Here is a 16,052-nt window from a genome sequence, read left to right as displayed (position 1 = left end):
ACAAGTCTGAGCTGACATCCTGGCTCTACCTCTTCTACCATCTGGGGAACTTTGAGCAAGTTGCCTCACCTCTCTGAGCCTCAATTTGCCTTACCTGCAAACAGGGTTGCCAACAACCCCCAGGTCTCAAGAATTTTCTTTTGTAAGACCTGAGAGGTCCGTTAAGGTATTAGCTTATGTAAACCTCAGGTAGCCTCTCCTAGAGCCTGAGAGTCCCCCCATCACGGCCCCATAAATAGCACAGGCACAACCTTTGCGGTCAAACCCACTGGATTCCCATCCTAGCTCTTCCATTTAACAGCCCTGCGACCCAGAGAGCGCCCCCACCTCTCTAAGCTTCCATCCTCTCCCCTGCAAAATGCATCTAACGATGCCCACCTCTCCCAAAAGACATGACTCTCCATGTACCCTGCACACAGTAGGGGCTCAGCCAAGGTGCTAACGAGTTTGGGCTTCACTCCCCAGAGGGGGCTGGACCCCTGTCTGTACGCCTCCCTCTCTGTGCTAGGGCAGCTGCAGGCCTGATAGGGTGTTTTTTTTTCTTCTTTTTCTTCTTTTTTAAATCTCGGAGCCGCAGTGGGCTCCGTAGAGTCCCCGGGAGCGCGGACAAAGAGCTGTTGTTCCCGCGGATCTAAAATTGCCTCCCTCTGATTGCCGCTATACAAACCCAGGCGGCTGCTCGGCTGCTCGCTTCCCCCATCCAGTTGGGTCTATTTCAAGAACACACTGATTAGCGCTGATTGCGCCTTGATTACGGCGGGCGAATTGCCCAGCCCCCTCCCCACGCTCCGCGGGGAGGGCGGGCTCCTGCTCCCCGACCCCGGCCCGGCCCCGCCCCACGGCACCCAGGGGCCACCGGGGCGCGAGGTGGGTGCGGCGCCTGCCGGCTGCAGACCTTCTGCCTCTGCCTCTCTGCAGGACTCTGGACCAGTCCCTTCTCTCGCAGCCCTCTAGTTCCTCCACTGCTAGATGCCTCTGGACTGAAAAAGGCGCTGAACAAAATAGTGCCCAGGGAAATGTGGCCTTAAGGGTGGTTTCAGGCGCTGTAATAGGGCTTGGGGTGGAAGAGACACGTTTTTAGCCAGGGAAAGTGGCTCTTCAAAGCGCACCCATCTCTCTCTCTCTCTCTCTCTCTCTCTCTCTCTCTCTCTCACACACACACACACACACACACACACACACACACGCACGCACACACACACACAAACCACAAGCTCACAGATGGTTCATTCCTCTGCCTGCACTTGAGTCTACCCTTGGTGGGCTGGGATTGAGCTTTAATAACCCAAGCTTCCCTCGATTGGTCAGCTGCCAGGTGCCCTTGGCTCATGATCACATACAAATCCCACAACCACTCTTTTGGGGAAAAAGAAAACAGTGTATTACAGTAACATATAGAACATAAAATTCACCATTTTAACCATTTTTCAGGGTACACTTTGATGCTATTAAGTACACTCACAATGGCGTACCCCAATCACCATCATCCCTTACCAAAACTTTTCCATCACCCCAAACAGAATTCTGCACCCATGAAACAATAATTCCCGCTCCCCGCTCCCTGTCCTCCCAGCCCTAGTAACCTGCAGCCTCCTTCCTGTCTCTGAGTTTGCTTAGCCTATGCATTTCACGCCAACACAACCACCTTCCCAGGCGTGTGTTTTGCACGTGCGTTGTCGGTGAGGCCCCCGAGACTGAGAGAGGTGATGTAACTTGCTCAGGGTCTCTCACCCCAGAAGCGGGGCGTCAGGATTTGAACATGGTCAGTGCGATGTCCAAGCCTGAGCTCCCACCATCCCACTACCTGCCTCAGGTTTAAGGGAAACCATGTGTGGGAAATGTGCCTCAAACATTTCTAGCGCTGGTCGTTTTTACTAGGCTAGTCCTGTGTGATTCTGGAAAAGGGTCCCCTCTTCAGGCTGTTCCTTCCTCTGAAAAATGGGGACCCAGGGCGCCCTCTGCTCTAGGCCATTGCCTGGAGATGCCCGAGCTAAGTCTTGTCTGTAACCTGATAGCATAGCTTTAGAATGCAGATTCTGGACCCCGTCCTTCGAGATCTGGGCTGGGGTGTGCCCAGGAATCAGCATTTTAATATATGCCCCAATGACTGCAGGCAACAGAGGGTCAGGGGGTCTGTTTGGGAAATGTCTGTTTGCCATCTTGTCACCCGAACTAGAAACCAGACATTGGCCAGTCGTGCCCCAGACTCCTTTGTCCCCCAGCCCCATCCTGTTGCCAGACCTATCTGTTCTACTCTCAAATGGGTCTCCAATTCGCCCAGTTCTCTGCACCATGGCTTTCCCCAGCATCCCCCTCTTTCCCCCACACCTTTCCTCTAGCCACCACCTTTGTCTCTTCACCTCTCTTGCCCCCACCCTGTTCTAACCCTCCTCCCCTCTCTCGCCCTCCCTACCCCTCCTAGAGTCTCCTTTCTCTCCACCCTCTTCTCCACCCTCTTCCCTTCCCATCTCTCTACACCCACCCCCACATCTGTCTGCCTTGTTCCTCTTGGACTCGCCCTACCTCTCTCTCTCTCTCTCTCACACATACACACACACACACACACACACACACGCATGCATGCATCGATATCTGTTTACCAGACCTTGAACTTCTGTCCACCTAACCCAGGGTCCAAGGGAGGTCTGAAAGGGCCAGGCCAGGAAATGGCCCTGTCACATGGAAGCAGCCCAGACTTGACCTGCGGTCCCTGAATTTCACTGTCCAAGGGTGGGACATTGATTTCTGGATCCTGAGGAAGGAGAAGAGCAGGGAGTCATGAGCTCTCAGAAGTCCTCCCCTCAAGGATTTGAGGGGCCTCCAGAGCAGATAGGAGGAGGGTACAGAACAAAGAGGGGATCTGCAAGGGTCCTCATGTGGAGTCTCAGAACGCAGGCTCTGTAGTCATACAAACCTGGGTTCAAATCTTACCTCAACTACTTCCTGGCTGTGTGACCCTGAGCAAGTGAACTGACCTCTCTAGGCCTCACCTTCCCCATCTGTAAAAAGCCTCACAGGGGAGTTGCTAGAATTCAAGGAGCTGATGTATGTCAAGTGTTCAGATGGCTGGCTAGGGACTAACCTTGGCCCTGGGCTTGACACCAGAGAGGAGTGGACACTTGAGCCATTCTCTGAGCTTCAAAATAAGCCTTCAGAAGTAGTATGGGGACTCCAGAGTGAAGATTCACAAGGCGCCTTCACACCCATTGTTTTGTGCAAACTTCCCAATTTCTGGGCCAGGCTGGGCTGCTTCATCCTGGTGCTGTACATGAAGAAACTGATGTTCAGGGAGGTGAGAGCTCACATGCCCCAAGTTTCACAGCCCACCCTGCCAGCTCAGCTGTTTGACCCTTAAACTTGTCTGTCACCATCACTGGACACTGGGCTCTGGAACCCAGCTGTGGGGATCCCCCAGGCCTGGCACGATATCTCCAAGGCCATAGGTGGCATGTAGGAAATAGGCAGATCCCACCTCCCATCCCTGTTGCTAGGAAACAGCTACTCATTGCTTAAGTATAAGCAGAGGTTGAGTAGAGGGAGGCTGAGGCAGCTGGCTCTGTCCGTCACAAAGAGGTCTGTGGTGGCTGTTCCCAGACCAGGCAGAGTGAGAAACTGAGCTTCAGCCAGGATCAGGGACTTGCCAAAGGCCACTGGAGATGTGGGTTAATATAGCCCAGCACTAAATTATCAGAACCGCCAGGACTCTTAGAAAACCTGCTAATATAATAGCTAGTGAGCCTCCACCCTCCCTTCCTGGTCCCGGGGCAGACATTGCTAATCAGTGGCCGAACTCCTTCTCACCAAGCCCAGCCTTAGCCTGACAGGGTGGTCAGGCAGCCTGTGGCAATGGCTCAGAGCTGGCAGGCCTCGGATTCCACATGTGTGAAGTGGCTTTGATGACAGCAAACCCTCCCTGTGAAAAGTAAAAGGCAAAGGTAGGAACAACCCCTCCTCGGGGTGCCAGGCAAAGAGGTGACACTCCAGGAACGTTTGGCTACTCCTCTCCTTTCCTGTTCGGGTCCTCCAGGACTTGACAGCAGCCAGGCTAACATCCAGGCATCCCTCCCCACCCCCAGCCTGTGCGCCCCCAGTTCCCACCTCACCAGCCAGCGCCATTCCTCGGGCAGCCGTTTACTCAGCAAATGGTTTTAACTGCTAGAGAACTGGGGAAGTTTGGGGGCTGATGAGCCATCAAAGTAGCAGGAGAAGGGAAGGAGAGGCGGTCACCTACCTGGGGAAGGGGGGGGTCAGGTATCAGGCTGGAGTGTTGCCTGAGTGTCCTTCTGTCTGTGGTGAGATTTGAAGGCAAACTTCTCCTCTCCCCCTTGCCACCTTCTCTCTATCTCCCACCCGTCTGGCTCAGACCTCAACCCCCGGCTCTGCCACAAGGGGAGAAGCAAGCAAGAGCCTCTTTTCCACACGTGCCCGCATGTACACATGCGCGCACACACACACACACACACACACACACACACCTCAAATGGGCTCATTCAACTTTGTCCCACAGAGGGTGTCTCTAGCCCCAAAGCCAGGCACTTAACCACACGGCCCCGGGTCCTGGCTCCACTGGTCCTGCGCAGCCCACCCCACTCCCCCAGACCCCACGAGCTCCCCTTCCCCAGCTGCTCTCAGCCTACAAGGTCTGAGCCCTTTGCATGGGGCGGGCGCTTGCCACACCCACCCTCAGCCCTGCCTCCCCAGCAAGACAGGGTTCCCTGAAGGCATGGTCTGCAGCTCTGGCAACACGGATTGCCCACAGCACACAGTAGGGGCTTTTAGTAAAAAACATCAGTGACGTGTGCTGCGTGAATGCATAAATGAATGAAGCGAGTGCACGCATGCATGCATGAATGGATGAATGAGCAAACACAGCTCAGTGCCTGCTGGATTGTTACTCATGTGCCTCAGAGTAGGGCAGCGTGGTAGATCAAATACGAAATCAAGAGTCGGGGCTCTGTCCTAGCTGGCAGGACAACCTTAGTGAGCCCCTCTGCCTTGGACCTCAGTTTCTTTATCTGTCCTATAAGGAAGTTAGAATGGACCCTCAGGCTCTGCAGTTCTCAGCATCCATGGATATGGTTTACAATCCCCAAGGCCTGTTCCTCAGGATGCAGTTGGACTAGGAAGCAACTGGCGTGGGTGAGGGGAGGAGAAATTCATCCCTTGCTGGGAGATTTTCTGGGAATGACCCCTCTGCCTGGGTTAGGGAGAAAATCATGGCACTATCTGCCCGGATGGGCTGAGAGGTGAGGATTGGGAGGGGGAGTCGGAGCAGGCTTGCTGGTCACAGCTGCAGCTGCAAAAACATGCCCTCCTCACTGCCTTCCCTTGACCCACAGCCTCCCCCTGCCCATGGCCCCCCAGGCAGATATTCTCATCTGTGGTCTGCCTGCTGGGATTTAACCTGGAGAGCACTCAAGAGGCCTCATGCTCAGAAAACACATTTCCTTTCATTCTAGTGACTTCTGCTTTTTTGTTCCCTGGTCTCACAAGCAGCAGGATTTGATGCAAGCAAAGATGGGCAGCTCTCCCCAACCTAGAACTTACCTTCCACATTCAGATTTCATTCTTCCTGCAAATGGGGCTCCTATCCCACCCGAAACACCCCAGAAATTTCTAAAACTTCCGGCCTCCCAGGCTCCATCTCTGACTTACCAACTCAGAATCTCCTAGGAAGCCAGTATTTTTAACAATTCAGATTGCAAGTGACTGAGGATCCCTGCTCGGGAATGCAGACCTGGCAAGCCTCGGCCAGGGACAGAAGGAAAAGCTGGGGGCCCTGGAATCAGAAAGCCCCAGTATAATTCCCACCTTCCCACTGTGTGGCCCTGAGCAAGTCACTTAACCTCTCTGAGCCTCCATTTACCCATCTCTAATGGATAGCTTGAATATAACTTCTAAACCCACAAGGTTCCTCCATCCTTGGCAAGGGCTCATTGTAAGATATCTCCAGTTCCTGGCACATAGTGGGTGCCCAGTCAATGGCAGGTGTTTCTGCAGTTGTCTTTGAGGTAGGTCTTTCTTATGGGAAGATTAGATAGAAAACATTGGCTTATAATGGCTCCCCCAATAATTCCGCAGGCCTGTCTGAGCTGACTCCTTGTGGCTGCTCATATGGGTGTGCTGGAATCTCTCAAGCAGTTCTCCTTGGCTGTAGCAGAGAGCGGCAGGCCCATGCTTTCCCCAGCAGAGGCAAAGAGGAGGAGGGCTGAGAATTGTCTGATATCCCACGTCCCCCATGAGTGAGGGGACAAGCCTACTCACCCAGTCATGATGGAAAAGGGAGGAAGGAACCTGAGGGAGAGGAAAAAACAAACTCAAAGTGGGTCAGCACTGCCCTGGACACTAACCCATTTGTACTCCCTCCTGCCCAAAGGCCTCTGGCCACTGCTCTGTCATCTTGCATTTTCCTCTCTTGCCCAACCCCTTGACCCCATTTTCTACCTTTTCCCAGTGTAGGAAGAGGGAGGTTTGAGCAGCTCAATCCAGACCACAGGGGCTGCAGGGAGGGCCTTTTAGGTGCATCCTGGACATTCCAGGAAGTTTTGTCACCTCCTGTCCTGCTTATATTCGGAGTAGTGATTACGAAGGGACATGTGGTAGTCAGCCAGTTCTTTTTTTTAAACTGTGATGCCAGTTTTTTTTTTTTAACATAGACTTAACATATGACTCTTTAATCCACTTCTAGGTATATACCCCAAAGAACTGAGAACTGAGACTCAAACAGATACTCGCACAGTGATGTTCACAGAGGCATTGTGCACAGTTGCCAAAGGTGGAAACAGCCCAAGCATCCATTAGCAGATGAGTGGATCAACAAAATGTGACCTAGCCGTACAATGGAGTATTATTCAGTCTTAAGAAGGCATGAAGTTCTGAGGCATCCCACCATGTGGGTGAACCTTGAAAACATTACACTGAGTGAAATAAGTTAGACACAGAAGGCCACAAATTGTATGATTCCACTTTCCTGAATTATCTAGGATGAGTAAATTTGCAGAGACTGCAAGTAAAGTAGAGGTTACCAGGGTGTGGGGGGAGGCAGAATGGGGAGCTATTATTGCTTAATGGATGCAGAATTTCTGTTTGGGGGTGATGAAAAATGGATGGTATCACAACAGTGTGAATGCAATGAATGCCACTGAATTGAAAAATGGCCCTAATGGTCCAACACTGCAAAGTGAGATCCGATAGGAGATGAGACCCCTACACCCTCCAAACCACTGGGATGTACACATCCCCTCCCCACAATGCTCCCAGGAAGGGGACACCTGCTGGACAGGCCAAAATGGAAGTCCTTGAGTAGAGCCAAGAAACTCTATCTTAGAATCAATGCAGATTAAAAACAAACAAAAAATGCCTACCAGAATCTATAGGGTGGAGCTTAAGCTTCAGTGTTTCATAAAAGCTCCAAAATTTGCATCCAGTATTGAAAATCACTAATTTAGTACAAAATAATGGCATGCTTTCAACCCATTCTTGAATTCTCAAGAACATAGCCAAAGCAGGCTTCCTGGAGACATCTGTAAAATACCACTACTTCCCATCTATTAAATGAGTCAAATTGAGCTAGTTCAGATGGCTTCTCATCATCCAAAATGAGCTGACCCATCACAAACAGACAGACAAATGGAAAGAAGCACCCTCACACTTAGGTTATTCAAAACCACATGGAACCTGGAATCAAAAGGCTGGGGTTCAAGTTCACATTCCATCGTTTATTGACTTTGGAAAACTTCTCTGAGTGTCGTTATCTATAAAATAAACTAGGCAATAATTTCCTAAAAAAAAAAAAAAGAAAGAAAGAAAGAAAAGAAAAGAAGTGGTTCTAATGGCAAATTCTATTTTATGTATATGTTAACCACAATGAAAAAATCAGGGCAACCAGATGTGGGTTCTAAACACAACTCCCCGATTTATAAGTTGTGTAGTCTTATGCAGTTGGATTAACATCTTCTGAGGCTGCTTCCTCATCCATAAAATAGGCTGTTGCAAAGGTTAGGTGAGATGATGGCTGTTTAAAAAGACAAAGAGATGCTTAGTGCCAGCTCGGAAGAATGCTCCATATGAATTTCGTAGCTGTGATGCCAAATTCGAGTGCAAGGGACGCTAAGAGGCTTTGAAGTCACCAGACCTGGATTTGAGTCTTAGCTCCACTCTATTATCGGTGTGATTCTAGGCAAGTGACTTACCTACTCTCAGCCTCTGTTTCCTCAATAAAATGGAGACCCTTGCCTCCCTAGTTTGGTGTGAGGATTGCACGGAATGATGTTTATAACAGAACCTGTGCAAGTAAACTCTCAGCCACTGACAGCAATGAATACTGACCATCAGATTACATGTGGGTTTGTCACCATGTGTTGATTAAGCACTTACTTAGCTGGGCAAGGTTCTGGGGTGGGACAGGAAGTCAAGCTCAGGGACCCTGCACCCTGGAGGGGCCTGCTGACAAATGAGCAGACAGTCCCTGTGCAGGCTGCCACCTGCCCTGTCCTCTGTGACCCCCACACCTGGCGAGCGTCCCCTGTGCTCACCCACGGAGCCGAGGACGAGCAATGGACACCGAGTCACCCAGCCAGAGACGGAGGCCGGGTGTTCCGGCTCGCCACGCTGCCTCCCCCACCATGCCAACCCCACACTGCTCAGGGCGGGCTAAGGGAGTGCCCCTGGGGCTGCCAGGGAGTGGGGACTTCAAAGCTAGTCCGCGGACACTCAGGGGCTTGTCGAGCTTCCCAGGTGTCAGGGGCTGGGAGCTTTCCTGCCCCAGTTCCTGGACATCCAGCTGCAGAGGCCACTTGATCAGAGTGGCTATTTCTCCACAGCCCCTGTGCCAGCATCCCTGGGGTGTGAGTGCCTCTTCCCACCAGCCACGGGAGGTGATTCTCCGTTGAGACTGAAGCCCAGGCAGGTGGCCAGAGGCAGAGGGAAATTGCCAGGAAGGGAATTGCAGATAGCAGTGCCGGGAGAGACTTGCTGGTTCTGATGAGGGCTAGGGGAGCCACTGTTCTTCCTGACACCCCAAGGCTGGGACACAGAATTCTCTGCCTGGAAGCCCTCCCCGGGAAGTGAGCTGAGCCAGCAGCGGCCCATGTGCCGCATGATAGAGATAGCCTAGAAACTCTCCTGCAGGCTCAGGCAACCTGGAAGCTGGGGTATCAGAGGAGAGCAATTAGGGGTTCAGACTCTGGAGCCTGGTTTATATGCAACCTTCACCCCTTACTAGCTGTACCTCAGTTTTCTCATCTATAAAATGGAAGTAAGGACAATAGTAGTTCTTAATCTGACAGGGTTGTTGGGAAATTTAGATAAGTTCACACATCTGAAAGGCCGAGCACATTGCATAAGCCATGGAAGCGTTAGCAAGAATTACTGTTCAGAGATGTCAGCCAGCATCACTCGAGTTGCACAGACGGGCTGAATGATCAGTTGATGTCAATGACAGAGATGGTTTGGGGTGTACTCAATACATCTGACATATCCTCTTGACATCTCAAAGAGTCCTGTGCACTTTGTGTGGACACATCCAGCTCGAGAACATCTGGGGGGGCCTTTGATTAAAGGTAGGGAATGGCTACGGAGCTCCCTGGGATGACTCGCAGGTACAAGCTCAGAAGGGCAGAGAACTTGGCACCCGTTTCTTGTGCAACCGTTGACGAATGAGGAGTCAGAGCTGGTAGACATTCTAGACACTTCTCAAAAGGTTCCGGCTGATTTGAGTCCTGGTGGCCACAGTGGCAACCTCGACTACACATTCTAACATCAGCTTGTCTTCTTTCCCTGCCTCCCTCTCCCTGCTCCCTTACTCTACTCCCTGCAATCACCTCCCACATAAACGACCTGCAACCGAGTCCTTGTCCCAGGCTCTGATTGCAGAGGAGCCTGAGCTTAACTTGGGAGATTGAATCCTAACCCTGGCTCTGCTGTTAACTCACAGTGAGGTCCTCATGGAATTCAAGGCTCTTCTCTCTCTGGTCTTGGTTTCATTTGCTCTGTGAGTGGGCCGGATCTTTGTGCCTTACCTGCAGTGCAGATGACCCAGGCGTGGGTTTTCCTTGGGTGACTGCACCCTCATGTGTTCCTTTCCTCCCCCAAGCCTCTCGGCCTCTCATCCTCCAACCTCAGTCCAACCCTCTTCCCCATCCTCCATGAGCTTCTCCTGCCACCTGCCCTTGGTGTCTCCACCCAGAGTGGCGGGTGATAGTTGAAAGAGATGGTACAGAGACAAGTGTCTGTGCACACGTATATTCATATGTCCGTGCCCTGTGTATGTGTGCTCAAATTCTGAACTCAAATGCAGGGATTGTGAACCTGCCTGAGTATGTACATGCATGTGCATTTATGTGGACACAGGCTTTGCTCAATTTCTAGACTGGCCTAGGCTCAGCCTAGGGCCTCTCATACAATCCATTCATGGCTCTGAATAGGCAGAGGGCATTGGGATGCTGGCAGCCTGAATGGGAGGCCCCCAGGTCATCTTCTTGCCCTGCAGACCTGGCCAGTCAATCCCAGGGAACAGGCAGGGGCCTGAGGAAGCAGAAATGCTCTCAGGATAAGATTTGGAAAAAGAAAAGAAGAAAGGCTCTGATAGTTGCTGTCACCAAGTGTTCTACAGGTGTCGTCTCCTCTCCCCCCACCCCTAATGCTCACCTTACAGATGGAGCAGTGGTATGTGTCAGGGGATGGAGGTGCTTATATAGACTCTGAAATGCAAATCCTGGCACCACTGCTTACAAGTTTGGGGAAACTGCCTTGATGTCTCTGGGTCTCAATGTCCTCATCTGCAAAATGGGGGTAGTTCTGGGAACTTCCTTGGGTTTCAGGGGTGAAATGCATGCAAAATGCTTGTATTAGGAGCATTGAAAAAAATACCTGGCATAGTAAAAAAACTATTATAAATGAATGTGATGATTATAACGAGGATAACATGAGATAAGAGCCAGCAGCCATGGGCCCAAACTCTCAGTTCTGTTCACTTCTTCCTTGGTGTTGCCTCTCTGGTGGCACCAGTCAACCTCTGGCCCTCAGCTGCTGGAGGCTGCCCCCTCACTCTGCTCCAAGGCACTCACCTCTCATAAGCAGCTAGAGGCACATAAGCAACCCCCCTCCCGAGCCTCTCAAAGACGAAAACAAAGTGTGTAACTGTCAGAGGCATTATGGAACCGTCACAGGAAGGTGAAATCACGCCCGTGAATTATTAATGTCACGGATCTAACTAGTCAGTGACAGCATAAAAAATGACTGAAATGCACATCAAGATTTTTAGAAAGAAAAGAAAAGAAATGACATGAGCGGTGGGAAGAGTTGGCCATGAGTTTCCAGGGCCCAAGGTCCAAAGGTTGGGAGAAACGATGGAGAACCTAACCCATAGAGTGTCAGGACCATGGAAAGGAACCCAGGGAGATAAGGAGCCCATGGTCATCATGGCCGTGCCTGGTCTATGTAGGGCCCCTAGAGAAGGAGTGAGAATTCCCCTGAAATTACTTGCCCCCGTCACCAAGGCTTTGATTCAGGAAGGAGCTGCCACAGCTGTCTGGATTTTCACTCCAGCGGCTTCCTGCTCCAACTGCAATGGCCTTTCCCAAAATCACAGTCAGAGCTGGTGGCCCCACTGGCTGTGGCCTCACCTCCCTGGACTGCAGCCGGCTGTGGAAATCACTGAGCCCAGTGTCCCCCCAACACCCCCTCCACCTCCACGGCACAGAGGTTGGGGGTGCAGGCTCGTGGTAATTGTCTTTCTCCACGCAATCCGAGGTAACGAATCAGGACTGTTATGCTGGCAGCTGTGACTGCTAATGGAGTTAGAAACTGTCAGACTGAAGGTAATAATTGTCTCCTTTTAAAAAAACTAGTTAATTAGCATAATCAGGGCATAAATGGGCCAATATTCCTAACCCAACATGGAAGATGAATATGAATGCTGATGCCTACAGAGGCTCCGGTAGAGATATCAACACTAGCCAGGAGATTGGGGTCAGTTCAGAAGGAAAAAGATAGGAGGGCAGGAAACATGCCCTCTTATATGGGGCAGTTGCTGGGCTAGTGACCCCAGGAGATGCCGCTTTATGTAAAACGCACCCCTGTTTTTGAGACAGAGATGTTCATCTTGGCATTTTTCCAATCCATCTCTTTGATGTGTGTTATTGAGCACCTGCTGGGAAGACAGCCACGATTCATTCTCGGGAAAAAAAAAAAAGAAAGTTGAATTTCCCAGAGCATGCTCCCCATCCCCCAACCCCCCTCATCCCCATCCCACTTCCGAATAGGTTTGCTCTCTGAGTTGTCAGGGTGAAATGGGAGCTCATTCTAAGATATAGATGTCTGGTAAAAGTACCTGGGGGGCTCTGAGAATTGAAAGAATGATCTCACAAAATCATTTCTCAAATCATGGCAGGCAGCTATTTGAATGGGTTTATACAAGGATACTGGAAAGAATAAAGCAAACCCTTACATGGCACCTGCTATACGGTAGGCATTAAACAAGGCAATACAGACATTCATTTAGTCCTCCCCATTTCGCCATGGGATAGGTACCATTATAATCCCCATTTTACAGAGACAGAAACTGAGGCACTAAATAGTTTACTTTCCCAAAGTCACCCTCCCAGCAAGTTCCAGAGCCAGGATTTTGAATGCAGTCATCCTAGCTCCAGAATTCCTAAACCTCTATATAATACAGGATAGATATGTTGTATGAAACCAAGCATCCATAATAACAAATAGGAAGTAGGAGGGAAGCAATATATAGTAAGTAACCAGTATGTGGTAGGCGCTGGACTGGGGGCTGAGGACACATAAGAACCAAGCCTCAGATAGGCTGAAGCAGGAAGTGACCGACCTGTAAAGAATTCCGGGCAGTCATTTCATGTGCTCTGGGTTCAAAGTCTGACTTCTCCATGTACCAGTTCTATGGCCTTGGGCAAGTGTCTGAGTTTCAACCCCACAGATGCTGACCCTAAGACAAGGGTTTCAAGTTTAAATAGTTTGTTTGGGAGATAATATCGAGATGCATCAATAGTGAAGTGAGAACCTGTAGTTAGCTTTTGCTTAACAAGTTACTCCACAACTTAAAGCCTAAAACAATAAACATACATGATCTCACAGGTTCTGAATGTCAGAAATATGGAAGTGGCTTATCTGGGTGGTCAAAAAGTAGGGACTCTTATGAGGTTTTGCCAGCCAGGGCTGAAGTCATTTGAAGGTTCAGTGGGAGCTGGCAAAGCTGCTTCCAAACTCACTCCCATGGCTGCTAGCAGGTCTTGTTGCTCATAGCTGCTGGCTGGGAGCTTTAGTTCTCACCTCCCCATAAGGCTTTTCATGACATGGCAGCTGACGTTGCCTAGAGTGAATGACTTAAGAAAGGTAAAAAGAGAAAGAGATCAATGCAAAAGCCAGTGTCTTTTATAACCTATCTCAGAAGCAGCATGCCATGACTTTCACTGTGTTCTATTGGTCACACAGACATCTCTGGTGCAATGTGGGAGGGGACTACAAGGGTGTTCTCTTCTGCAGCAGGGACTATGGGGCTATCTTAGAGGCCGGGTGTAGCAGAACTTGAGACAGAGGGCAAGGAAGGAGGCCAAGACAGAGTGTGTTAATCTAGCTAGGACCCACTGTGGGCAACTAGAGCTTAATAGCATGGGGTGGGGGGAAGCCTCTGGGAGATAATGTAGAACATTTCTCAGAGCTTTCCCTAACCAAGAGGTGAGGATGCTGGGATATCCTTCCAACCAGTCCCCATCCTCACTGGTTGAGGGCTGCTTCCATGAGCATTAACTTGAGCCCTTTCACTCACCCTGTGCACTGGCCAAGCAGCCAGAAAGAAAAACCTTCAGGTAGAGTCAGAAGTGTTTAATCCAAGCAGCCTTCAGCAAGTGGAGGTAAGTGCCAAGAGGATATGGGTGGTGCACCAACTGCTACAGCGGGTGACTCTCTCTTATTTAAGTTTCCTAGTTTGTAAGCAAGGATGATACCGGCACTTATGTGGTAGCCTAATTGTGCATTGGTTGTACCCGGCACATAGTAAGTGTTCAGTAAAGCATGTAGTAATGTGGCTAAGATGGGTGTGCTGAGCAATGACCGTGAGGATGAAGTGAAATGTCAGCACATCCTTAGCAAAGCCCTGATTCCCATTCTGTGTCCTTTCCAGCTCAGAACTTCATTTCATATACTCAGAACAATGATGCTCCTGGCCGCAATGCTCTGACGCTCAGAGGAACCCAGAAACAGATTGGGGTGGAGCAGATTATTTCAGAAGTCCCTGCCAACTTTGGAATTCATGAGATGCGCTGGGCACTGAGAGCCCAATCTGGTTCAGCACCTTGGAGAGCTCCCAGAGGTGCGGTCCTGGCTCCAGGTTTCAGATGTCTTGAGGCTTTCCTGTATGTCAGTAATGTGATTTGTCTGAGCCACAGATAGAAAGGGGCAGAGCCAGGACTCAAAGCCCAGGTAGAGCTGAATGTCCTTGAATAAAGTGTCTTACCTCTCTGTGCCTTGGTTTCTTCATCTGTAGCATGGGAACATGGCTGGCTTCATGGGGATCCGACTTGCTTCAGTGCTCTGCCATCGTCATCTTGAAATTCTTAATAATTTTTTAACAAGGGGCTCCATGTTTCATTTTGCACTAGGCCCTGCAAATCACCTAGCCTGTCCTTTATGGGGATGCAAATAACAGTGCACCTCCTTCCCTTGGAATTGTTCTGTTTTGCCCTCCAGGCCTGCTTCCCACCCTTTTGCACCGTGCCCTTGGCCCAGAAGGCTGGCACATGAGAACTACACCTACAGGCTCCCACTCCTCTGACCTGCAGCTGGACTAAGCCAACGGGAGGCCCTGGCAGGAGATGGGAGGGCAGAGAAGAGTGGGTGCTCAGGTCCAGGAGCGTACTCCCCATCACCAGTGGGGCATTCTCCCCCTGGCTCCCTCCTTGCTGGGTCATTGCAGGTGGGCTGAGGTCCTCTATCTAAGCCACAGCTCCTGTCTGGCAGTTCTCTCCTAGAGCTATCACCACTCTCACCATGTTTTGGAAATTTCCCCTCTGTTGGTGCCTTTGGTCCATGGTTGCTGACGTAGGGTGCCTCATCATCCCTTGTTGGTTTCCCTACACCTTTCATTAAGCTTGCCTTGTTTTTCCCATATGCTTGTGCCTTCTGTTTCTTGCTAGAATCCTGCCCTGTATACGCTCTCATGAAATTCTTGGGAAGATGATGTGAAATCCTGTATGTAACACACTTAGCACAGTCCCTGGCACATGGTAAGTACTGACTAAAGGTTTGCTATTACTATTGAATATCTAGCTCCAAAGGCCAGAAGTTCTTAACTATTATACTACACTGCCATCCCATTCCAACACACACAGACACGCACTCCATTTAAAATAGTGTATTTGATGGAATGCACACAGCCAGAGAAAGGTGTCTCCAGGGAGTTCTGCCTTTGTAAGCCTAAATAGTCCCTGAAGATCTCTTGTTCTTGTTCCATTTTTCCCAGTCATGGGCCCTAGCTGCTCTCTGATTCTCATGTTTAAAACCTCTCTCTCTCTCTGCCCCCTGCACCTCTTTCTCTTTGGTTCTCTCCTCCCTCCATCCCTCTTTCCCTTCCCTTTCACCATGTCTTCATTCCAGCTCAACAGCAATGGGAAGGAGCCAGCAGGCTTGTCTGTGAAGAGTCTCACTACCCTCCAAGGTTTAGGTCTCTAAACCCTTGACCTCTTTGGGAAATATAGAAAGGCAGGAGCCAGAACTTTGTATCGCTCTCTACTTGGATGGAAAAATCATCTCAGAACTCTATGTCACCTTCCTAGGGGTAACTGTAAGACTTTGCAAGGCCACAGGGGTATAAAAAGACTTCCTTAATGTGGCCAAGATGACAACAGCACCACCAGCCAAGGATGCAAACTGTGGCCCTGTCTGCCAGCCCAGAGCAGTGGTAGGGACCTTCAGAGGACAAGCTCAGCTCCCGGCGTGGGGGCCCAAGTCCACTAGATTCCCAAGCCCACAACCCCTAATCCTGGAGCTACTGCAGCCGTGTTGCCCCATATCCATGTCCATCACACTGT

The 16,052-nt window shown here is 50.4% G+C and overlaps 1 long non-coding RNA gene across 1 annotated transcript; it reads left to right on the top strand.

The window, feature by feature from the left end:
- Nucleotides 1-3,614: 3,614 nt before the first annotated feature.
- LOC143646056 (uncharacterized) lies at nt 3,615-14,228 on the top strand. The gene is made up of 3 exons (XR_013157242.1): nt 3,615-3,935; nt 6,689-6,892; nt 14,147-14,228. It is a non-coding gene; the product is annotated as an uncharacterized LOC143646056 (long non-coding RNA).
- The last annotated feature ends 1,824 nt before the right edge of the window (nt 14,229-16,052 follow it).

This window comes from Tamandua tetradactyla, chromosome 9 (assembly GCF_023851605.1).
Source record: "Tamandua tetradactyla isolate mTamTet1 chromosome 9, mTamTet1.pri, whole genome shotgun sequence".
In the NCBI taxonomy this organism is placed as follows: Eukaryota; Metazoa; Chordata; class Mammalia; order Pilosa; family Myrmecophagidae; genus Tamandua; species Tamandua tetradactyla.
Note: the sequence above shows the minus strand (reverse complement) of the source record. Positions and strands in the feature narration are given on the sequence as shown.